This window comes from Glycine max, chromosome 20 (genome assembly GCF_000004515.6).
Source record: "Glycine max cultivar Williams 82 chromosome 20, Glycine_max_v4.0, whole genome shotgun sequence".
In the NCBI taxonomy this organism is placed as follows: domain Eukaryota; kingdom Viridiplantae; phylum Streptophyta; class Magnoliopsida; order Fabales; family Fabaceae; genus Glycine; species Glycine max.
The window spans coordinates 35,138,444-35,151,937 of record NC_038256.2 but is presented as its reverse complement, the minus strand read 5'-3'; the positions used below and the strand labels follow the sequence as shown (position 1 = coordinate 35,151,937).

General features: G+C 31.1%; 1 pseudogene; it reads right to left on the bottom strand.

The window, feature by feature from the left end:
* Window positions 1-8,590: 8,590 nt before the first annotated feature.
* On the bottom strand, window positions 8,591-11,370 carry LOC100813801 (soyasapogenol B glucuronide galactosyltransferase-like; annotated as a pseudogene).
* Window positions 11,371-13,494: the final 2,124 nt, after the last annotated feature.

Genomic DNA, 13,494 nt, shown 5'->3' with positions numbered 1-13,494 from the left:
CAGGCCAACAAAGCTCCGGTTCAGACACCTAATTTCTAGATTTATAATCCATATGGAAGTTGGTGATGTTATGGTGTTGCTGATGTGGCTATTAATCTTAATTAAGATCAATCAAGCTGTGTTAATTTATTTTTAGGTTGATCAATGAGAAGGGACCCTAAAACAAATAAAATAAATTTTATGTAATGAAGTCCCAATCATCGTTTTCTTTGTTGGTTTCTATTTTGTTGCTTTTCTTTTAGACAAAGATCCAAAGTACAAAAAAACAAATGAAAAAACTTAAAGAATTAAGGTGTGTAATATAAAAGGATAAGAGCCTGCATCCATAACAGTACTGATCTCTGCTTAGTCTTTAAGTCTTTAAAATAATCAAGCACAGGATACAAAAACAATCAATCAAAATAACTATAATGCTAGTTTTTAAAACAAATCCCGTCTACTATTTTAAAATATCTTTTAGTTTAAAAATATATATTCAAATTCAAACAACAAACTTTATTCTACTCCTAGGTCAGCAACATATTAGTATAAGAAGTAAAACTAACAGTTATAAAAACATTGAAGAAAGAATCATACATATATAGAGATGTTATTAAACGCCAAGTACCAACACATTGCACACATAAATAGTTAATTGACATAACATTTGCAAGTATGTGATTTGAAACCCGTATATTTCAATCAAAAGAATTTGGAGACAAGGACTATGGTGAGACTCTTTTAGACTTTTTATTGACAACTCATAGTTCATGCTGCTACACGAAGACGAAGGTCTCCTTCATCAGATGGACAATATGATTTTCAACTGCAGCGGCATTTTCTTCTCACAAAACTAGCCTTGTCTTTTCTCATGAGTTTCTCTCCTGTCCTCTTACTAACTACAATCCAAACGCATTCCTCACGTACATGGCTATGTATTGAAAAAGGTCAAATTCTGTTTTGTTATTTGGGGTCAAAATGTTGTAATTGTAGGAGCTAAAGATCTAGCATATTAATGGGGGGAAATACCTTTTGACACTTCGATAGTTCAATTCTTTGGGGATGAATACAGGTCCTAGAGGACTCAATCTATCTACTATATACAAACTAAAAAAAACAATATATAGAAATGGACCCTACCCCTGAGTTGTCGGGTAATAGGTTGGGCTTATATAGTCTTAATGCGTTTGTTGGTCGAAACCCACATTTACGGACATATAAATTATGGAAATTGTAAATGAATATGAAATTGGGGTGAAACTAGCTCACTCAGTTTAAATTAAAATTAGAGTTGACAAAATGAGTCTCCACACATAGTCCAATCCCTTGGATCAAGTGTGAAAAAATGATTCAATTTGATCCAAAAAATTTTATGGACTGTATTTTTGTAGTCCAATAGCTCTTCAAACAAAATTAAATTGACTCATTTAACTTTTTTTTGTCTAATGTTATATATATTTAAAATAATGGTGGGCCAAAATAGGCTTTGTTGATTTTGGACCTTTAATTCTTGAATCCAACCTAACCCATCAGACTGGACTAGATTGACCCATTTTTTGGGCTCAATATGAGCTAACAGGTCAGGCTCAACCCATTTTGCAAACTCTAATTATAATGCTAGATTGAACATATTTTAAATATACCAAAAAAGGTTGGTTCCACAAACTTACCCCATAAGAATGTGACTTTAGATTTCATTGTCGATATGAAGACTTTGTTGGTAAATAATATGCAAATACTTTTGTAAGCGTTCTTTGAGCCTTGGGGTTGTTTTGACCTTAGGTGAATCTCCAAAACCCATCTCACCTAAACATTCTTGAAAAAAAAAAAACATTTCAAAAATATGAAATTCACCAAAACAAAGTTTGAAATTAATTTTGACATACTGAATCTAGTAGCATATTCAATACACAATGGTTTTTATATGTATTGTTGTATAAAGGGTAAGATGGAAATAACAATAAAAAAAATTAAAAAATCTTAAAAGATGATTTCCCTACCAAATTGCCATTGATCATCTTCTCTCACCACATTGATAAATTCAACCACCATAATCAACCATAACTAACTAGATTACAAACACCATAGTCAAAATTAGAGATGGCAACCGAGCATGGTGGGGATGGGTTTGATGTCCCCCGTCCCAATCCCCGCTTCTGAAAATCGTACCCATCTCTGTACAAGAATGGATATCCCCGTCCTGTTCCCATCGCTAGAACATTGATTTTGTTTATCAATTTGCAATAGTTTTTTCTAAGAGAAATTAAAAAAGCATATGACAAATGGTGCATAAGAAGTGCATGTAATTGGTAAACAAAAAGGCATACATCTTGTGTTCGTATTCAATCCAATATTTTTATTCTATATTAAAACATCACCACAATGTAATTAATTAAATATTCCCTTCTTCTCAATTCAACCTTATTGGCTTAGAGTTCCTTTTCCTTGAATTTGTGCCAGGGAAAACAATTCTACGATTTTGAAAACACTTGGCACAACTAGAGCTGTCAAAATGGGTCAGCCCGGCCCACGTGGGTTGGCCTGCAACGGGTTGAGCTAAAAGTGGGCTAGTCCAACTCGGCCCACTTTTGTGTGGGCTAAAAAATGTCAGCCCGGCCCGGCCCATCACGGATTGGTGGGTTATGCGGGCTGACCCACTTTTCTGCCTTTTTTTTGTAAAAAAAATAAAATTATTCCAAACAACTTAAAATAAAATCCAATATAAAACCAAACTAAATCAAATCCAAACATTCAATATTAAAGTGATTGAAATCTTCAAAATAAACATTCAATATTAAGATAATTGAAATTTAAATATCATCAAAAATAAACTTCTAAATTATTGAAATTAAACATTAGAGTCATGGACTGGGAAATCCAAAACAACTTTCTCTTCTTTTTCAACATCACCATTAATTTCATCTACAAAGACAAAAAAAATAAACAATATCATTAATAAGTCAAATAAATAAAACAACACACATTATTGTTATGATTATCTTAAGAACAATTATTGTTATGCTTTTACCCATTACTTCATATTGATTATGTGAGTGAGAAATTATATAAATGTGAAATTTACTCACATTATTGTTATGATTATTTTAAGAACAATTATTATGCTTATATGCTATAAAACTATACTCATATCTTTGATGATTTCAAAGTTAAGTTAATTATTTTATATTTTACTCTTTTTACTTATTTAAATATTAATAAATATGAAATATACAGGTTATAAAAAATATATGATAAGTTACTTTAATAAATCATAATATTTGATATATTGTATTTTATGATGATAACCCCATGAAAAGATTGATCATCAATATGTTTAATTTTAAAATGTATTCATAATACTTACAAATTTCATTTATAATGAATTATTTATAATAAATTATAAAATAATAAAAAATTTATTTTATAAATATTTTATAATGCAAAAGTTTAATGAATTTAAATTTAAATAATTATAAATTTATATTTACTATTTTATTTTTAATTTATACACATAAGGAGCAAATCATGGAAATTTTCAATAGACTTAAACGATAATACCTGCTTAATTAAAAATATAATTAATTTTTTTACTCAATTTTAATGTAATTATATTAATACGATACTAAATATTTAGAAAAAGATAAATTTATTGCTTTGCGTAGTTGCCTTGCGGACCATTAACAAATTAACAATTGCTAATTCAATTGGGCTTTGCTATTGTCCGGGCTTGCTCTATTACTGAATGTGATTGCCACTTGGGTTGCTAGTTACGAAATAAAAATTTAATTTCTTAACAATTATAAATTTATAATAATAATAAAATAAAATAATATATTATTTAAATTTGGTGGGTTGACGGGCTGGTCCACCAACGTACGGGTTGAGCCCACCTAACTCACAGGCTAAATGGGCCGGGCTGAAAAGTTGCCAGTACCGCTTTTTTTTTAAAAAAAAATTGAGCTCGGCCCACCTCTAACCCGCTGTGGACCAGGCTGGCCCACAGACCGAAACCCATTTTGACGGCTCTAGGCACAACACATGCTCATGAAGTGAAAACCCAATTAATCAAAAAATTAAAGCATGTTCACTAATCACATTCACAAAATATAACAATTAATATTAGCTTTATAAGATTATTTCAAGAAGAACATATAAACAATCTTAATTTATGCAAAATGACATATCACAAACATTGAAGATAAGAGATGTGATGACCCGGCGGTTGGTGAGTGGCGAGTGCGACGTGGCCTAGCACGACGCAATCGTTCAAGTTTGTATGATGATGGGTGGTCGCCGTGTGACTACCCAAAGATGCAAGATCACCATATGATTGTTAGCGTGATAGATGACTAGAGTGAGAGAGATAAGGGTTGGCAGCTAGTGGCGCTAATGACTAGTGGCTGGGTCTTGAGGGCTTCTATTCGTAACTAAAGAAATCACTCAGTTAATATGAACTTGTGCTCATACCTTATCAAATTGGGTATTCCCCATCAAAGTCGGGTGGATACCCACAAATTTGGATTTCTTTGTCAGCCCTAGCCAAAATCCTATAATCAAGAGCTAGAACATGAAATGAAGAAGTTCTTGTGCAAATTATACACTTTCAAATCCAAAGGTATGAATGTGATGCTCAATTAGGCCTTAATTTGAGCAATAGAAAATAAGGGACTATAGGTAAGGTTAAGGGTTGTAAGTGGGAGAGAATGGATTTGGTCAATAGGGCTAAAAGAGGACAAAGGATGCTTGGTTTTTTTTTTTTTAATTTAGGATGTCATCCTTTCAAATTTAACCATCCAATTAAAAACTATAATATCCAATGGTTTACATTACATTGAATCCATGTAATATTTATACTTGTTTCCTCCTTTGGTCCCATTTTGTTTGACATTTTGGTAACTTTTTCATTCTAGTTTCATTGTCATTTTATAATATTAAAGGAATTAAATATTTTCTTATTATATATCTTTAACCATTACTTGTAGAATGAGAAATAAAAAAAAGTATAAATGAGAGAATTAATCTAACTAATAAGAAATTCTATCTTTTGTTACTAGGTATAAGAAACAAATTCCTAATTCTTTAAGACCAATAAAAATAGTGAAATTAATTGGTTTAAGTGGTAGTTAGATATAGTGACATTATTCATAATTCAAGGAAGAGCTTTTTCAATCAATGGGTATGAGTTATAAGGTTAATAGACTTCACAATAAATTAGGAGTATAACTCATACTCATTGGTTGAAAAAGTTATTCGCTGAATTATGAGTAATATGGTTAAAAGCCTTCACAATAAATTAGGAGTATAAAAAGAAATTGGATAATAATTAATACATTTAAAAGTGATCATATATTTTTATAATTAAAAACAAAAGAAAAGATTATCATTTTTTAATATATAGAAACAAAAATAATATATTAAAAGTTTACAAAAAAAAATGTGTAAGGAAAAAATAATTAATGACATGATACATTTGAATAGCTAACATTTGAGATTTGTTATATATATATATATATATATATATATATATATATATATATATATATATATAATATACATTTAAAAGGTAAGTGTATCCTATGCAATAATAATGTACCTAAAGTTATGATAGAGACTGGCTAGTGTCGGTTCAAAACAATTATATCCTACAAGCAATATAAGTGAATCCAGTTTAAAAGGGTTTTTATCGTTCACCTTGCAATAAATGTATTTTTGAAAACAAGCATTAACAAATTAAGGAATTAATAGGTAAAAAAGCTTAGGTCGTGATTTCTATAGTGCCAGTAATTACCTCCAATCCTTATTCTGATTGAACCCTACGATGAATGTCAAAAACTAATCGTTCATCTTAAATTAACAGATTTTGGTAATGAACTATTACTCGTCTCTCCCCTAATTGTTCATGTAAGGTTGAAATTAGAGAAAATGACATAGCACAAAGAAGAAGATGATTAAAATACTTTATTAATCAAATTAGAAGTACACAAAACATACTTGATCATAAGATGTTTTATAAACCCAATTGCTTCACACAAGTCCAAAATTGTAAGCAGTACGATCCTTGACCTATGATTGACTAACATATTCGAATCGATCAATCAAAAGACATTACAGAACAATGAAGCAATTTAATTCAATGGAAAATGATCAGTTAAAATAATTACTCGAGGGGATTACACACTGTTTACATCACATTCACAGCCCTAGATGGTAAAAACTAGTTAGCCATAAGCATAGTAAGACATGAAATTACAATCAAATACACAAAATAAAAGAGAGTATAAACTTTTACCAGTCGAAACCCGTGATCCTCTTCATGTTCTTATCATAATATGTATCAATATTATAAGTTACGATAATATTTTTAAAAACAATCCATTGTAAAATATAATTTTATAGATTATAATTAATATTAGAGTATTATATTTAAACTGGGTCCATTGAATTCTTTTATTTTTTTTACATAAGGGTCGATTGAAAATTTTGGTAACTCTAACACAGCGTTGAAAGTCCATTTCATTAGTTATTCGGCGTAGCACCGCAATTCGTAAAACTTTTGTAATACTAAAGTTTTGCAATTCATAAAAATAATATATATATTTTTGTAACTTAAAAATAATATATATTTTTTCAACTTAAAAATAATATATATTTTTTAACTTAAAAATAATATATTTTTTGAAAGGAAAAATAATATATTTTAAAAATTGAATAATTTTAGCAATTTTAATTAAAATGTTTCTCCCCTTTCCCCCTTTCTCCTTTTACGGAAATATTTATAAAAATTATTTAACTTTAACTATAACTTGAGCAATGGGATATTTATTCATAAAATAATATTAGTGAATGAATTAGATAATTTTCATTGAATAAATCACACATGAATTAATTTTTCACTAAATTTTTAATGAATCAAAATTAATTATTTTAATTCATTTATTATAATTTGAATAAAATTTGTCCAATTCATTGTTATTTTTGGCACGGTGAATTTTGTATCCACAAAAACAATCCTGTTTTCTACAAGGGGCCAAGCAAGTTAGCCTAAAAGGAGTTGGTATTCTCACCTGCGCTTTGCTATTTGCATTCCCATATGCTTTAACTTTTTTGCTGTGCCCTTTCAACAGAAAATACATTTCTGTGGTACAAGTACAAAATATACAACATAAATGTATTTTTGTTGTAATACAAAAGACATACAAAATTCAAAATGAAAATACATTTTTGTGTACAAAATATTCAATTAAAACTTATTTTCATAAGTTTTGTTGTATATTTAATATGCAGAAATATATTTTTGTTTTGAATTTTATATGCACATCATGTGTAATGGAAATACAATTCCAATTTTATGTGCTAAATACAAAAATGAAATTATGATTTTGTGTGTGTCCAACACAATGGAATAATGATTTTGTTTCAATAAAAAAGCAAAATCTATATATTTTAGTTTAGCATATTCCATTAATTTTATCTAATTAACAAAATTTATTATTATTATTATTTCTTTGTTGATTAAGTGCGTGCAAATCAAAGATATTAAACTGGTTTTTTTTCCGTAAATATATATTCTCTCTCTTATTTTTTCCCAATCTACACTATTTTGTAATTTAATTTCCAATATACACTATTTTTTCAAAAGAAAAGATTAAAATATCCAAAAGATATTCATAACCATTAAATATGAGTTATTTTTTATGATAAAAATATATTAAAAATATCTTTAAAAATATTTAATTAGTAATTATTTTTTATTGTCACCCTAATCAATGTCGCAAGAATATGAACGAGATAAGTGAAAAAGAGGACGACAAAGGGTTGTCCAGTAAGATTTGCCGACAACATGATCATAACAAAAACAATTATCCTAACATATCTCAATCTATCTTAAGTTTTATCTTAGCCAAGTAAGTGTAATTGTTTAAGTATTTTATTAATAATGTAATCTAATTATATTAAAAATATTTATATTAGAAAATTCATATTTTAAATAAAATTATTCACCAAAAAATATGTTAAGTAAATTAAATAATAAAACAAAAATAATTATATTTAATAATATCATTTTCTTTAAAAAAATTAAAAAACAAAATTATAAAATTTAATTTAATAAATAGATAATTTTAAAACCAATTAAAAAAATTATATAATATAATATTTATATTTTATAAAATTTGAAATTAAAGAAAACAAAAAAGGAGAGAAAAAGTCTCAAAGTAGTGTATATTGGAAATTAAACTACAAAGTAGCGTAGATGAGGAGAAAATAAGAGAGAGAAGATGTATCTACGAACAAAATCTGAAAATTTTAAGTAGTATATATTAGGAATTAAATTACAAGTGTAGATTGAGAAAAAAATAAGAGAAAAAATGTGCATTTACTAAGAAGAAAAAACCACAATAATTAAGGGTATCCCTGCAAAATCTTCAACGTCTTAATTACCATTATATTTTTCTTAATAATGTGATAAAGATAATTCTTGCTTTTTTGAATGAATTGATGTTAAATCATCGTGAAACTATCTTAGAGAAATTATCTCTTGATTCAAACTTTAATGATTATAATAGAAAATTCAACTAATATAAGTGTAACGTTTAACTTAGATATCTTTTAATTTATTTAGACAAAATTACCAGACACCACAAGATAGGATTTGAGTCATCTAAAAGTGAGATGTAAAGGATAAACTACAGTTAATTTAAAAATTAGTAAAAAATAGGAATAAACATAAAATTAATGAAAATTAAAACATACCACCGATTTTTATTCTTTTATTCTTGCTAGCTGATCATTCTAGTCCCATACATATTACATAAAAAAAAAATATAAAAATGTCATAAACACATTTAGATGACTAAATTAAAATGTCGTGAACACATCTTAACTACTTAGGAAAATATGTTTAAAGAAGTATATTAAAAAGTGGGTGATTACTACTCCTCAGAAAACCTTACTGTGTTACAATTTCATAACTCATGCCAGTTCAAGAATATTTTCCATAAGGGTCTCCCTTTCCCATTACCTCCATTTTGTGATTAACCTTTTGAAGTTTGAATGACTTGAGCTCCTCAATTAGATCTTTCAAATTGTTGTGAGAAGAGAGCCACCAACCTGAATTGTTTTCTTTGTAGCATCACTTAGAGTTTTGACTCTTCTCCGAATTTCTACATATTCTTCCCTCCACCCATCAACAAAGCAATAGCCTTTCCTATGTCCTCCCTCTTCACTTCCAAACTCATTCAAGTTTCTCCATTCTTTCGCCTCCAATTCTCAGCACATCTACCAGCAACTTCTCATTGAAAAACTGGTCTGCATAAATAGGCCAAGTCACCATTGGCAAACTTGCGATGACACTTTCAAACACAGTGTTTATCCCACAGTGAGTCACCACACCTCCAGTGACAGGATGCTCTAGTATAACAAGTTGCGGTGCCCAACCCCATATTAGGTAACCCTTGCTGCTTTCTTGCACTCTCTTCTCAAATTCTTCCAGAAAAACCCTAGTAGCCCCTTCATCAATTTTCCTAACCACCCAGATGAAATCATGGCCAGAATCTTAAAGTGCATGTGAGCTATTTCAACAAGTTGTGTGGAAAAGAACTTGTTCATGCTCCCAAAGCTCACGTAGAGAACAGATTCCTCTTTTCTTAGAATCAAGCCATGTAAGCAACCCTTCTTCTTTTCCTTTGCCTTCTTCTTTGGCATGTCCCCTACAAGCCTTATCTGAATCATCTTGGTTCACCCATAACGAAACCGGTCCTATGCTCCAACTCTTGGTACACATGACTTTCTTGTAATGCTCCTCGTAAGCTCCCTCAAACTCATAAAAGCTTTTGAACAGCGATCCTTAGCTCTTTTTATTCGATTCTGTCATCATCTTCTTTAAATGGGTGTAGCCATTTGGTGCTTTAAGCCAATCCGGGAAGCACAAAACTCTCGCCATCTGAATCTACCTTTGTCTGCAGTGCAAACTGTTCGACGCAGTTCATTGCCCAGTGAGCAACATAACTTGCACCACCGACATAAACCAACCTAGGAATTCCCAAATCAGCGGCAGCATCAGCAGTCCAAGGGTAGAACATGTCAGTGACTATGAAATCTGGTTGCATGTCATGAAAGAGTTGTTGGAATTGCCCTTGGAGAATGAACAGTGCCTCCATGAGTTTGGTCTACAAGGATTGAGGAGTGTCCGCGTTGATGGTCTCCACCCCTTCTGGCAAACCAGGCAGGGGTGGAAACTTCACAAGGTGGGTTCGAATGGATCGACCGCGAGTAGAATCGCTATCGATGGAGCTTTGGAAAATGGCGGCGTTTGCCGATATGCTAATTACCGTGACACCCACGCCATGCATGGCGAAGAGCCTGGCAATGTCTACTAATGGAATTAGGTGACTTGTTGATATAAAGGGAAGAAAAATAGCCTTCAGAATTTCAGCTGCCTCGCCAAAGGATTCCATGATCATCAATATAGAATGGAGAATTTGTGTTTTTCTATATAGTCAGGGATAAAGATTGAGTACTATTCTCGAGAGTCTAGATAAAATTGATGCAGTCTTTGAGAGGCCTCTCATCCGTACACTAACAGTTTTCTCCCCCAGAAACTCCTTTAGTTCTTTCCTTCCCCCTATTTATTCCATGTGCCCTAAGTAACCTTTCCCCAACTAACTCCTAGCCGTTCTGTGTTACAATTGTTACTCTGGAAAATCGAAATAATACTTGTCCCCTTTTAAGTTGTCTATAACATACGCTCTTTAACTAATTGATAGTTGTCTCTCCCCTTTTTAATTCAATCACCAAAATGCCTACAAAAAATATAAAATTTTGCACTTTTGTTGATTTATGATACAGAAATTGATATTGATGCATTGCTCGAGAAAGACTTATTGACTCTAGATGAGGCCATGAAGACTGCTAATGATGCAGTTTTGCTAGCTATTAAGACTGTCTCGGTTCTAAAATCTGTAAGTTTAATTTTCTAGTATACTTCTGGCTATTAGTTTGTATAAAACTATTCTATGGTTACTGATTGAAAGTTTTGCAGGAGATGCACAGAACATTTATAGATAGATTGAATGATGGCAGGAAAGAGGCCAGCTCTTCAGAAATTAATAAAGTAGTTTTCTATGATTTTTACCCTGATAGTTTCAGACCTTTTTAGCCTTGTTTATATTGTTCTTTAGAAAGGACCAAACTTGTATATCAATGTGCTATTTTTTATTATTATTATTCCAATTTTCATTTTTCCATTTCCTTTCACCCATGTGTAAATTTGATGCTGTTGTGTACAGATATTGGAATCCTATATAGAAGCAGGGATTGGATTTGGAGCTGCATATAACATCAAATCTTCAATTTTGCAGTCTATATTTGATAGTCCTTTCCTGGGTGTTGGTTTGAAGGTAACACTCATTTTCCATTTTCATGCATGATAGGTGATTTTTCTATGCTGACATATTACCCCTGCAATTTGTTCAGTGTAGTGCCTTTTTTTTATATTTATTTTAAACATTTAGCTATCATTCTTCTGGTTCCTTTTCCTCTACTGTATAAACTTATTATAATCACTATTTTGTTCAGGATCCAAATAGCGTAGTTATATGTACTCTTGCGTGTTCAGAACCCATCAGGATAGTCATATAGGAATCTTTCTGCATACTTTCCGTCAAACAACAAAATACACAAGGGATATTATAATATCAACAATATATGACCCTACTGTTGAGCCCAACCTACTCATAACAGCAGTCCTTACACTTGGGTAAGTTTGATTTTTTAAGTGTTTTTTGTGGAATAAATTAATTAAGAAGATATTTTTATCGAGACAAAAAGGAAGGCAAGTTGGGTAAATATCTTGAAGATATTAATGTTTGTTGGCAAACTTCTTTTTTCGGTGTTAGGACTTACAAAACATTAGTGTTTTTTACATCTATAGATTGAAGTTCCTTTGATTTCGATGGAAGTAACCTTATTGTTAATGTTGTTACTGAGTTGAGAATACTTGAGATTGAGCATGATTTGTCTACTTGTGACTATTGAAAATTTAACCAGTTGATTTTATCTAAAGAGTTTAAATGACGTTTTGGTTGCTTAATGCTAGTTTTGATATGATGAACTGACATTAATGGGGCAGATTACTTTTTTAGATTTTATGCATATCTTGATGTTAAACACAAGCGTCAAGTTTCTTTCTCTTGTGTATGAACTGTAATGAGGTTCAGACACAAGCACTGTTTTGGTTGTGTATCATGTCAGATTTGCATCAATTGGGGAGAGCAGTGGGATATTGTCTGTTTTGTAATATTTCTTATCTATCTTAATGAACCTTCATATCAAAAGACATGATAAAAAATAGTGGGTTTCATTTCAAGTTGAAGATTGACTTACAATTTGAATTTGACTTACACTTTGTATCAATGGTGCCTGCAAATCAAGGTAAGAATGACAGAAAAGAAAAGATGAGAAATATCTTGAGAGTCAAGGCTCCCCCAAGCAAGAGAGAGACATTCTCTGCTCCAAACTTCCAGTAATTGATCACAATGATGATCTCAATAATCATCACAGCATCCTTTATAACAAAATGTACACACCATGTAACACTTCGATCGAATCACACCAAAATAAAAAAGATCTAGAGACTGTGTAGGTATGAGACTGTATAACTAATGATGACTTAAAAGAATTAATTGGTACTAATTATACCAATAAGATGTATCTATTTTTTGGTAACCTATTACATAAGAACTCTACAATTAAGAGTGATTGGCTTGGAGTAGTTATGGGATGAATAACCTTCTGGAAAGTTTCCCATAAAGTGTGTGAGTGAAGACAAAACATGCTGAAAAGTCTTGTGTTGGTTTGTGGGGTCAATTATTGAGGTCAAAGCTGAAGCAATCAAAGCTGATTTTTGAGGTCTCGGAAAGAGCTACCTAAGGAGGGTTTTGACTGGTGGAGGGTTCTGACCAACAAGGATGTTGAGTGAAAGTGTCACAGGGTGAAGTGTCGTAGTGTGAGAGCTCTCAAGAAGTTGAAAAACAAGGATGTTATAAATGATATCAAAGCAGACCTCTCTCCCAGTACGGTGTGGTTCGAGGATGAATCACCCGAAAGCTGATGGACATGTAACTCCCCGATCGAATCACACAAGAATGAGAAAGATCTAGAGATTGTGCAAGTATGAGACTGTGTAACTGAGAACGACTTAAAGGAATTAATTGGTATTATCTATATCAACAAGATGCATTTACTTTTCAATAACCTATTACATAAGAACTCCATGTGCTTGTCTTGGAGTAGTTATGAGATGGGTGACATTCTGTAAAGTTCCCCAGAAACCATGTGAGTGAGGACAAAATACGCTAAGAAGTCTCGTGTTGATTTATGGGGTTAGTCATTAATCTTGGAAGTAGTTAGAGCTAATTTTTGAGGTCTAAAAAAGAACTACCTACAAAGGATTCTGATCGGTTGAGAATTCTCACCAACAAGAATGTTGAATAAACTATCATAGTGTGAGAGCCGCTG